Raw genomic sequence first — 11,047 nt, forward strand, 5'->3', positions numbered from 1 at the left:
ACCACTTGGCCATGGGTACAGCAAATTCACTGCAGAGAACACCTGAGGCCCTCAGAATTTAATTTGGAGGACCTGCCTTGGGGGACCTTCCTAGCCCCCCAGATCTCCTCCTTTAAGGGGCTCGCAACCACAGCAGAAGTCTAGACTGGATCTGGACTACACAGAAGTTCTCAGTTCGAGGGCCACCAAGGAGAAGAACCACTCAGACCCAGGCAAGGTCCTGCCCTGGATCGACACATTATCTTAAAGCACCAGATAGCAAATATTTCAGGCTTGCCGGCCACACCGTGTGGGCTCTCTCATAGTACAAAAGCAGCTACAGACTATACCTGAGCAAATGGGGTAATTCTGTGCAGTACAAGCTTATTTATGAACCCAGGTAGTTGTCTGCTGGAACTCAAATATCACACACATGCAGGAACACACACACACACACACACACGTGCGCGCGCACACACACACACACACACACACACACACAGGCACACAGACCCTTTAAACAACTCAAGGCCACCTCTTATTACTCAGGAATACTATACTATGCCCAGTGCCGCCATGGTAAACCCCCTAATCCTAAAAACCCTCACGATTAACACTGTTCGGGCCCCAGGGATGTGCACCTCCACGTGGTTTGGTCCAGGTTTGCAAAATAAAAACCAGCAGATTGCTGAGAAGTTTTCTGGGACCCGCTGCGGCTGACATCAGGCTCCACTTGATGGAATGGGGAACATGGAAAGCAGCAGAAGCCCTTAGGTAACCAAGAAGAAGAATTAATTAGCTTTTCAAAGCCTTGCTCTTAGATAGCAAGAATGCAATAGATTCTTGAAAAACAAACATCGCTTCCAAGTAATGCCAAGTGTCCTAGCTATCTGACTGCTCCAATTAATGGTTCTGGAAGTACCCACAATTACCAACTTATTACTTGTAGCATTTGCTACAGTCGGCACAGCAGCTAAGGAACATTTTGCTACATTGAGCAATTCATATTAATCACATGTTATATGTGTAGGGCTAGATGTAAAAAGCATGATACTGATTCATTTCATTAACCAAAAAATTGAACAGTTAATGCTGTTTTCTCATAAAATTTTTTAGACAAATATTTAATAATATTTAAATATCTTTTCCAAAAAATTAGAATAAAATTTCAGCTTTGTGTAAATAATTTTGATTTAGAGTTTTGATCTTCTTTAGTTACAATAGGAATTACATTGTTTAATTTGGAGAGACCATTTTGAATGCTTTTCAAAAAAGCATGAAAGAATTTAATTTCTGACTATCGGTTGAACTGAGGTATTTAGCGAAAATATATCCAAATTTCGTACACCTCGGGTTAAGATTTCATCCTTTAGCTGAGCTGTCCCACAGAGTAGCCACTCTATATGTGATGATCGAACACTTGAAATGTGACCAGTTTGAACTGAGAGGTACTCCAAGTGTAAAATGCACACTAAATCCCAGAGCTCTAGTATTAAATATGTCGTTAATAACTTTTTATATTGATTGACTATCGAAATCACATTTTGGATACCTTGGGCTGAATAACATGTATTCCTAAAATTAATTTCACCCATTTATTTTGACTTTTAAAAATGTGACTGCTAGAAAATTATACACGCGACTCCTATCTGTGGCTCATGCTATTTCTATGGGACAGGGTTGCCTTAGCTCAGTCCCATAAGTAGAACACGAATAGTATAAAAATCCTGATTGTAACGACAAGATTGGCGATTTTGCTGACATGATGGCAAGAAAAACTTTGGGGAGTGGATATGCGATAGTCGAAGCATTGTGCACAGCTATTTTTGTGCGATGTTTTAACACTGAGTTGTTCTAAATTTCTCACGATTCTGATGTTCAGTTTTCTGTTATTATATTCGAGGCATAATTTACATATAGTGCAACGCCCTCGTTTTTAGTAGATAGTTGGATGAGTTTGGATGGGTGTATACGCCCGTCTAGATATGAGACAACCCCACACCCCAGACTGGTCCCTCGTGTTCCTTTTCCTTAAAACCCACCCCCTAGAAACAACGGATTTTCTGATTCCTATCACCACAGATTGATTTGACCTGTTCTTGAACCTCCCGTGAACAGAATCCCGTATTATCTACTCCTGTGTGTCCAGCTTCTTTTACACATTTTTATTTCATTCCTCACTCAGACATCAACCCACCAACAGGACTCCGGGACAGCCACGGTAGTAATTAAACTGTTTGATGTTTACCACCAAAGCCTTATACATTCTTTGCAATTTTGTCATTACGAAGGTACGTTTGCCTGTCTGCTAGCTGTCTCCGTGACATTGAGGCGCTTCGATGTGTGGTGTGTGGGCCCCCCCTTTGCACGGCTGCCGGGGCCCCGCAGATGGTAGGCATGGGTGGGTCAAGGAGGGAGAGAAGAGAGGCCAAAGCGGCAGGGGAGCCTCCTCCACCCTGCAGTGCAGGAGCCTGGCTGGGTGAGGAGACTCAGCCCTGAGTGGCTGTGTAGGGAAGGACCCTCCAGCTATCTGAGAGCCAGTAGAGAAATCCTTACCAAGGAGGCCGAGGTGGAAAGTTCAGGGTGGGTGGGAGGTAACAGATCACGGTGCTAGGCTAAAACAGGCACTACTTATTCAACTGATCAGTATCGAGCATCTCGTTATGCCCACAGTGTGTCAAGTTTGGGGAGGAGATATAAATAAACGATGTGCCCTCTACCCTCCTGGAGCTTACAAATTGGTATGAGAGATCTTAATCAAATAGTCACAAGCACAAGGGATAAAACCGACCAGATCCAGCCCAAACTTTCCAGACAGACATTCAAGCCTTTATTGCTGCCTCCCCCTCTGCCGGAGAAGCCCCCTTCTGGTTCTTTCTTCTGCCTGCAGAAGTCCCTACCCGTTTAGCAAGGCCCGGCTCCAAATGCCTCCCCTGTAAGCAACCTTCCCTGTTGTCCCCCATCTGAAGCTCGGGCCCCGCCCCCTGAGTTCCCAGGGCACCTTGCTCTCCCTCCCTGCATCATATTAGGTGGGGGTCATTGGTCACCGCATCTGTATCTCCCACCACTGAGGGTTCTCTGGTGGGGGACAGGAAGGGGGCGGTGTGATGAGCTTGAGGGCTGCCTTTGTCCAGGTGAACTGCTGTCTCTGAGTCTGTTTCCTGGTCTATACAATGGGAACAATGACCCTTACTTCCTAGGGTCTTTGTGAGGATTAATGATGTCTACAGGCACGTACAGACCCTGAGTAAATGTTGGTGTTCGCCTACCCTCCCCCGTCCCTCCCCTCTTCCCCGTGGAAGAGGAGCTGACCACCCTCATCCGGCCATAGAGCCCCCGCATAGCCTGGCAGAGCGGACAGGCAGCTAGAACGGGACGCGAGGGGAGCAGAGGCAGGCTGGAGCTTCGGGGGCCCTGAGTTCCCTGGGGGGCATTGGTTCCCATCTTTAATGTAGCTGAGGGTAGGGAAGAAGCTGCCTCTCCAGGCAGCATCGGAGCTTGGAGTCAGCTGCCAGGACGGGCCCTGTGTGGTGGCAGGACAGGCCCAGAGCAGCTGGGACCCAGGTGGGCAGGAGGCAGGCTCAGGATGCTGGCGGACTGCCCAGGGCCACTTCCCCAACCCCATCTTCTCCCCACTCCCAGGGTGTGGCTGCCACACTGCCAACAAACCTGGCAGTGCCTGGCTCCTCCGTTTCCAGAGCAGCCTGGGAGGCTGGGACTCTGCCAAGCTAGTCGCCGGTGGGGTGAGGCGCCCCTGCCTGGGCCCCGTGGTTACAGCCCCTATCGGCCCCATCACTAAGCTCTGGGATCCAAACCTTGATTACAAGCAGCCCCGCCCAGGCCCAAGGACAGCCCCCCTACGCCACACAGAAGACTGGGGTCCCGAGCTGGAGCTCACAGCTCCGCTGCTGACTCATTTCTTTTTTTTTTTTTTTTTTTTTTTTTTTTTTTTTTTTTTTTTAATTTTTTTAACGTTTATTTATTTTTGAGACAGAGAGAGACAGAGCATGAACAGGGGAGGGTCAGAGAGAGGGAGACACAGAATCTGAAACAGGCTCCAGGCTCTGAGCTGTCAGCACAGAGCCCGATGCGGGGCTCGAACTCACGGGCTGTGAGATCATGACCTGAGCCGAAGTCGGCCACCCAACCGACTGAGCCACCCAGGCGCTCCCTGACTCATTTCTTGAATCCCGGCTTGTGCACGCCTCTTTCAAGTGTCCGTTTTCTCATCGGCTCCGTCCTCCCTAACCTCCGCCACTCTGTGGTTGTAAACGGAGATCGCGCAAGACGATGCATTTTACACATGGCTCAACCTACTGTGTGACCTTCACTCGGTCGCTGACTTTCTCTGTGCCTCAGTTCCTATGAGGCAGCGCTAGGCAAGAGGCTGGTAAGTGTATTCCCCCTCCCTACCCACACCCCCACCTCAGGGAGAGAGGAGAGGGCAGCTCCTAGCTGGAGCCACCTGGGATGAGCTGCAGGTTTCTTTCCCCCTCCCCACCCCCCACTTCGAGAAAGCCAAGGCTTGATTCTCACACACACACCCGTCTCCGTCCATCCTTGGACACGTCCAGGGAAGCTCCTGTGTCCTGGAGAAAGTCCAGAGGCTCCTGCCCTGTGAGATACGTCCCCAACCAGATGCCAGCTCTCCTACCAGCAGCCAGCCGTAGTTGGGCCCCACCCCTCCCTCCCAAGCTAATTATCACTGTCCCTGCCAGCTCCTCTTGGCAGCTCAGACCCCCACACCTCGCCCAGCCGGGCCTCTCCTCCTATCGGTCCTTCCCCGCCGCTCCACTTCTGCCATTTACTTCCAAAATCACTGCATCCAACTGGGATTCACTGCGAGCCTGCTAAGGTCCAGGCACCGGACCAGGCTTGGAGGCACACAAGAAAATGAGACACAGCCCCGCTCAGTGGGGCAGACGGATACAGCTGGCCCCAGCGACCAGAGGACGATGCGCCTTCTCAGAGGTGTAGAATAAGAACAGTTCACATTGATTGGGTGCAGCCCAGGTCCCAGGGCCTGAAGGGCTGAAGGATTTACAGGCATTATCGCCGCCCTGTGAGGTGGGCGCCATTACTGGAATGCAATGGTCCCATTTTTAGGCACAGGATCACTGAGGCTCAGAAAGGGCACCTCCCTCCCCAAGGCGTGAGGTCGCAGGAATCATTCTACCGTTCCGAGTGGAGTGCTCAGGCCACACGCTGCTCACCAGCAGGTAGAACGCAGGTCTCCGATGGGCCCCTTGGCTCAGCCCGCTTCCAGGTTGCACACAGGTGCGCGGCGCACTGCACCTGCCGGGGAGCCCCGCCCACTGGGAGCGGGCCTGCCGAGCGCGGGGAGACTGCCCTTTGCAAAGGAAAAGGCAGGGCCCTTCCCATCTCCTTCCCTGGACCCCCGCCCTGCTGTCATTCACATCCCAAGTGATAATAATGCAAATACTGCTTGCCCATACAAATGCAAATTACTTTCAGAGGCATGCAATTGATTGTTGTTCTGCGGATACCGACTAGATTTGCCCGTGTTTGCATCTATTTGTAAATTCACTCTAGCAATACCTTCCCGGACTATAGATGTGAGGTGCTTTGAATTCTCCTTTGAACAGGTTGTAACATCTCACGGGGTCCCTCGCTAATTATTGAGTTAAATACAATCTTGACACATGTTCATTTTATTTCTATACGGGAGTCATGATGGTCCTTTTTCAAAATAAATGATCCTTTATTAATACTCCCAAGATGGCTGGCAATTTCTCATCCGGAAACTGGAATCAGGGGGGTTAGGGGCAGGCTGCACCCCAACCGTCCCAGTACTGCTCCCCGCTACTTGTTCCCCTGCCATGAGGCCTGGCCAAGGGGGTGGGGGGCTTCTAGTGATCTCTCCCAACGCTGTTCCACTACGTTTCTTGCTAACAGAAACGTGGAAAAGACATCAGTGTTCCCTCCTGATGGGAGGCCCCAGCCCCACATTCTGAGCAGAAAGGGGCCTCCCTCTTTCCGGTTGTGCCCAGTCTGTGGGCTTCACAGAAGGGGACTCTGGAAAGCAGGGAGCTTGGGATCTTTTGCTGGGCTCCTCAGTCTGTCATTCAAGCCGCATTAACTGAGCACCTGCTATTGTCAAGTGTTCTGAGAGCAGAGCCAACCAGGAGGGCTCTCCCTTCAGGTCTCTTTCAACTTCCCTAGGCCTCAGCCCTGCTGTCATTCGTGTTCCAAATGGCCCTGGCATCAGGTAGGCCCTTAAGGAACCAGAGAGACCCTATGTTCCAGTCCCCCACCCCTCCAAGAAAGCCTGGCCAAAATCCTCTTGTGGGAAGCAGGGCTCTCCAGACTCCAGGGCAGCTGGCCTGCCTCAGTGGCCACAGCTTCCACTTACAGGGGGGCCTCCTTCCCCAGAGAGGAAATCGGCACCTCTCTCCACCAAAGCTCCTGGGTCTCTAGAGCCCCCAGTGTGGTTCAGTGAAAAGTGTACAGGGCAGCACGTCAGATAGTGTTGGGGCCTCAGCTCCTCCACTAATTACTCGCTGTGTGACCTTGTGCCAGGGGCTTCACCTGTTTTCCCGCGTGGAGGATGGGGACCATATTAGCCCCTACTCATAAGGTTGTGAGCAGTAAATAGGACCATGCAACAAAGCTAAACTCCGAATAAACGCTGGCTGGTATTACTGCGGTTATTAATTATTCATCCACGCCCCATAAAAGGCTAAGTGGGGTCAGGGTTGTTAATTCCATCCTATAAACTGGCAAATTGAGGTCCAGATGATAAGGAGATTCAAAATGTCTCTAAATGTAAGTTCAAGTACAAAGTCAGAAAACGAGATTCAGGGACCCCCCCCCACACCCCCGATTTGAATTCCCCTCATCAATTCCCCAAGAAGGAAAAAGAGCAGGACTATTTAACAAGCAGATCAGGCAGAATGATAAGGATGCCACAAAGACCCAGGAGCCCTGTGCCCAGTGTGCCGTGTCCAGCTTGGCGTGGTGAAGGAGCTGGCCTGGAGCTCCAGACACCCCGGCCAGGGCGCATGGTGCGCGGGAATGTCTCCTCCACCTGGGGCTTCCCATCAGGATGCTCTACCCCAGTCCCCCCCACACCCCCTCTGGGCTGTTACCAGCCCACAGAGCAGCACGGGGGGCCTCCTGGCCCCCATGGAGGCTCATTAAAGAGCTTTTGGGAGGCTCCAGCTGCACGAGCCTGCATATGGACAGACGGATGAGCAGGAACGTGGAGAGAGGTCTTCCCAGGAGACCACAGCCCACCCCACCCCACCCACCGTTCCCCCTCCTTCCAGTCATAGCGGATATGACAGGGATAAAGGGGAACTCCCAGAGGGGTATGGGAGGAAGCAGATCAGTGTCCACGGGGGGGGCGGGGCATACATGGGACCACATCCTCCTGCAAGCCAGGCATTGTGCTAATAACAGGTGAGCCTCATGTGAGGCACACGCCTTACCAGGCAGCGGTCCACACGCTCTACAGGTGCTCCTTCATTTAGTCCCCGCAACCACCGTGGGAGGTGAGTACTATCACGATCCCCATTTTACAGGCTAGGAAACTGAGGCTCAAAGAGGTCCAGTGACTTGTCCTAGCTAAGCACGGTGCGTGTAAAAATCTCACTGAACTGTTCTCACCAGTCAGTAGGGAAAGGGACTGTTTTGATCACTATTGTATAGAGAAAGAAACTGCCTAAAAAAAAAAAAAAAAAACACGGAGAAAGAAACAATGTAACTTGCACAACACCACACAGCTAAGAAGTAGGGGAATATGACCTAGGACACAGGATTTTTAGTGATCCCCCACCCCAAGTTTGGGCTTTTATCACCATGTCATATTGCTATCAATCCGGAGATGTAGGTGTATTATCACCAAACCCATTTTCTAGAGGAAGAAAGCAGGCTTTCAAGGACCAAGTGACACGGCTAGTAACATACCAATCAGCACTGGAGCCCAGCCTGTCTCCACACTCCAAAGACCTCTGTTTTCTGGGATACCACGGACTGGGGGTGGCTCAGTGTAGATAGAGATGATGCTTCCTCGGGCACAGCTGCCTGAAAAGAGACTTGTGGGTTCACAGTAGGGCTTCCCATCCCTGAAGGTCCACATCAGACCCGAGGGAATGACTGGGGTGCACTTGGTGGGCTTAGTTTGGATAGGAGCCTGTTTGGTGTGAGCTTCAGTGGACCCAATCTCAGAGAAATTTCACAAAGTTCTGCCCAGTTCCTAAGAGTTTCCCCTCTTATCCTTGACCCTGGGGAGCCTCTCACGCCCCCTGTTCCCGTGAGTCTGAGCCTGAGGACAAGAGCTCAAGGGGTGCACTGGCTTCCAGCCTCGCCTCTCTCTGCTTGCGTACTTCTCCACTGAGTGACCTTGGCCAGGGGCGGTGGGGGAAGCCTCTTCCACGATGGGCCTTGTCTCTGCAGAGGGCCCTGCCCTCAAGGCGCCACACGCATGGAGCCATAACATACTCCCGCCAGCAGAGGCAGCCAGCCCAGGACATTCAGAAAAGCACCCCAGCGGCCACTCACATGGTCTCACACTGTCCTAGGAGGCTCATGGAAAGGGGTCCTTGTAGAGAGGGGCTCACCACCACCACGTGCAGCCAGACAAAACACACAGGGTACATACAGCAGGAGAATGGGAGGGAGAAGGGGAAAGGGAGAGAGGGGTAGAGATCGAGACATGGGGGAGAGAGGAAGGACAGAGAGACAGAGACAGAGGGCAGAGATAAAGGAGAGAGAGAGTGACACAGTGGGAGGAAAGGCAGAGAGACAGAGAGATGGGGGAGAGACAGTGAGGCAGCCAGAGACGCAGGCTTACCAAGACGGGAGCAGAGATGAGGAGAGCCAGCCATTCAGCATGACAGAGAACACAGAGAGAAACACCCAGAAAAGCGAATACAGAGCCCAAGAAGGCCTGGCGGCAGCGGGAAGCGGGGAGCAGCCAGCTCAGGAAGAGGGGAAGGTGGAACGCGGAGGGCGAGGCGGAGAAAGCTACGGGGAAACTCGGCAAGGAAACCTGACAGGAGACGCGGAAGAGAAGGGCCGAGGCCGGGACCGTCGGAAGAGAGGCGCAGGGGCGGCTGGAGGAGGGCGGGGACACAGGGGCGCAGCCCGCAGGGAGCCGAGCGGAGGCGCCCCGCCCGCCGCGCGCCTGGGCATATGGCTCCCGGTTTCCTAAAGGCACGGGAACGATAACCATTCATCTCTATAAATAATTTTATCCGCCGAGCGTCCTAAATGGGTTCTGTGTGTCTGTGAAAGCTTTTAAAAACCATTTGCTTGGTAAACAGGCGGGCGGCGAACAAAGGCCTCTTCCTACCAGCGGGAGGGGAGGCTGGGAGACCAATTAGGCCGAGGGGGTAATTAAAAGGGAGAGTGCGCTCCGCTAGGCCCCTGCCCGCCTCCTTCCCTCCCGGGGGCCTCGGAGCCAGCTGAGGCTGCCAGTCCGTCTCAGACAGCGGGTGCCCCCCCCCCCCCCCCCCGCTCTTCACCCCTGTCCCCTCCGGGTCCCTGGCGCAGTGGCCGTCCGCGCCCGGGGGGCCGGGGCTGGAAGGGACACCCCCGCGGCACGTGAGCCACCCACACACGGAGGGCATCTTAGTCGTCACAGAAGCCTGAGCCTGGTATTCCAAACGGTTTAGAAATGCCTCTGTCTCTAGCCTGAGTCCCTCCTGCGTTTCCATGCCTTACAGCCTTTACCCCTGAGGTTTTCTTGGTCACAGGGGTCTAAAAACAGACTGGGGGTGCGGTCACATAGGAAGTTTCTTATCCCTAAGTCTAAACCTCAATGTGTAGTGTCAGGCCCAAGACCCTACGTGGGGGGGGGGGGGGGGGGCAACCCTGGATACTGATATCCCACTTTGTCAATATCCTGTGCTGAGTATCTGTACCTCCCCCCAAAGGAATCATTGCTGCCTGCAGCAGGCCCTCTGAGTATTTGCTAAAGCCCCTAGGTCATTGTCACCCCTGCTGGGGCCCGCCTTGGCTCTTGGGACACCCAAAGCAGATGTCCCCTTTGTCCCTGTTAAGTTTCGTCTTGTCCGATTCTGGTGTTTGCTCCAATCATCCAAGATCCTCTTGGACCCTGATTCTATCGTCCAGTTTATTCCCCAGTCCTTTCTGGCCTCTATTCCACCCCTGGGGGCTGGGCTCCTGAGCTCTGCTGGGGACGCTCTAGGTGTTATTGGGCACAAGGCACCCATATCTCCGCTTACTCCTCAGGGATGATCCATGTGTTGACTGCTCTGGCTCCCTGGACTGCCCACTGTCATCACGCCCTCCATTCATGCCACCCATGGTTGCCTAGACATGCCAGAGAGCCTCACTGGGGACCCTGGCTTCATAGGACATGTCCCCATGTGGCCCAAGGTGGTCCAGTGGTGCCAAGGCATCTCCAGCCAGCCCTCTCTGACCCTGGAGCACCCACAGTTCCCTGACTCTATGAACTTGGAACCCACACAGACTTTAAAGAGCACAGAGGGGCCTGAATACCACCACCCCCCTCCCAGCCGCAGCTCTGATTATGGGGAGTCTGCCCCTCCAATGCCCAGAGACCTTGGTAAAAATGGCCAGGGAGGGGAGGGTGATGGATGACAGATCAGTTTCCCAGCGCTGGCATTTAAGAGCTCTCTGCCAGGGATGTGGTAGTTGTGGGTTCCCAAACTCTACCTGCTTCAAACTGGATGGAAATGGAGGAGCCCAGAACTCCAGCCAGCCTTTCTCTGAGCCCTGTGTCCAGCAGGAACAAAGGGGGGGGTGGTGTGCAGGGCAGAAGTCACTGGATAGAATTCCTCCTGGATGGACTCTTGGAAGAATGAACCGCCTGACAATGGACATTCTAATTCAGTGCCTAAGGCCGTGAATTTTGTGCTTGAATGCAGCTCTGTTTCTTAGCTGCTAGGTGACCCTGGGAAAGTTACTTACCCATTCTGAGCCTCTGTTTTCTGATGCGTACAATGAGAACACCACCGCCTCCTTACAGGGGTCGTCTGAGCATCTGTTGAGTGCCCACAGCATCCAAGGAGCTGCGGAAGGACCTCTTCATCTCAGCCCCATAGATGGATGCTGTGGG

At 53.0% G+C, this 11,047-nt stretch overlaps 1 long non-coding RNA gene across 1 annotated transcript; it reads right to left on the reverse strand.

Moving 5' to 3' along the window:
- Positions 1–571: 571 nt before the first annotated feature.
- LOC125151154 (uncharacterized) lies at positions 572–10,716 on the reverse strand. The gene is made up of 3 exons (XR_007146652.1): positions 10,645–10,716; positions 7,909–8,025; positions 572–748 (listed from the first exon to the last, which is right to left on the reverse strand). It is a non-coding gene; the product is annotated as an uncharacterized LOC125151154 (long non-coding RNA).
- Between the last annotated feature and the right edge of the window lie 331 nt (positions 10,717–11,047).

This window comes from Prionailurus viverrinus, chromosome E1 (assembly GCF_022837055.1).
Source record: "Prionailurus viverrinus isolate Anna chromosome E1, UM_Priviv_1.0, whole genome shotgun sequence".
NCBI lineage: Eukaryota > Metazoa > Chordata > Mammalia > Carnivora > Felidae > Prionailurus > Prionailurus viverrinus.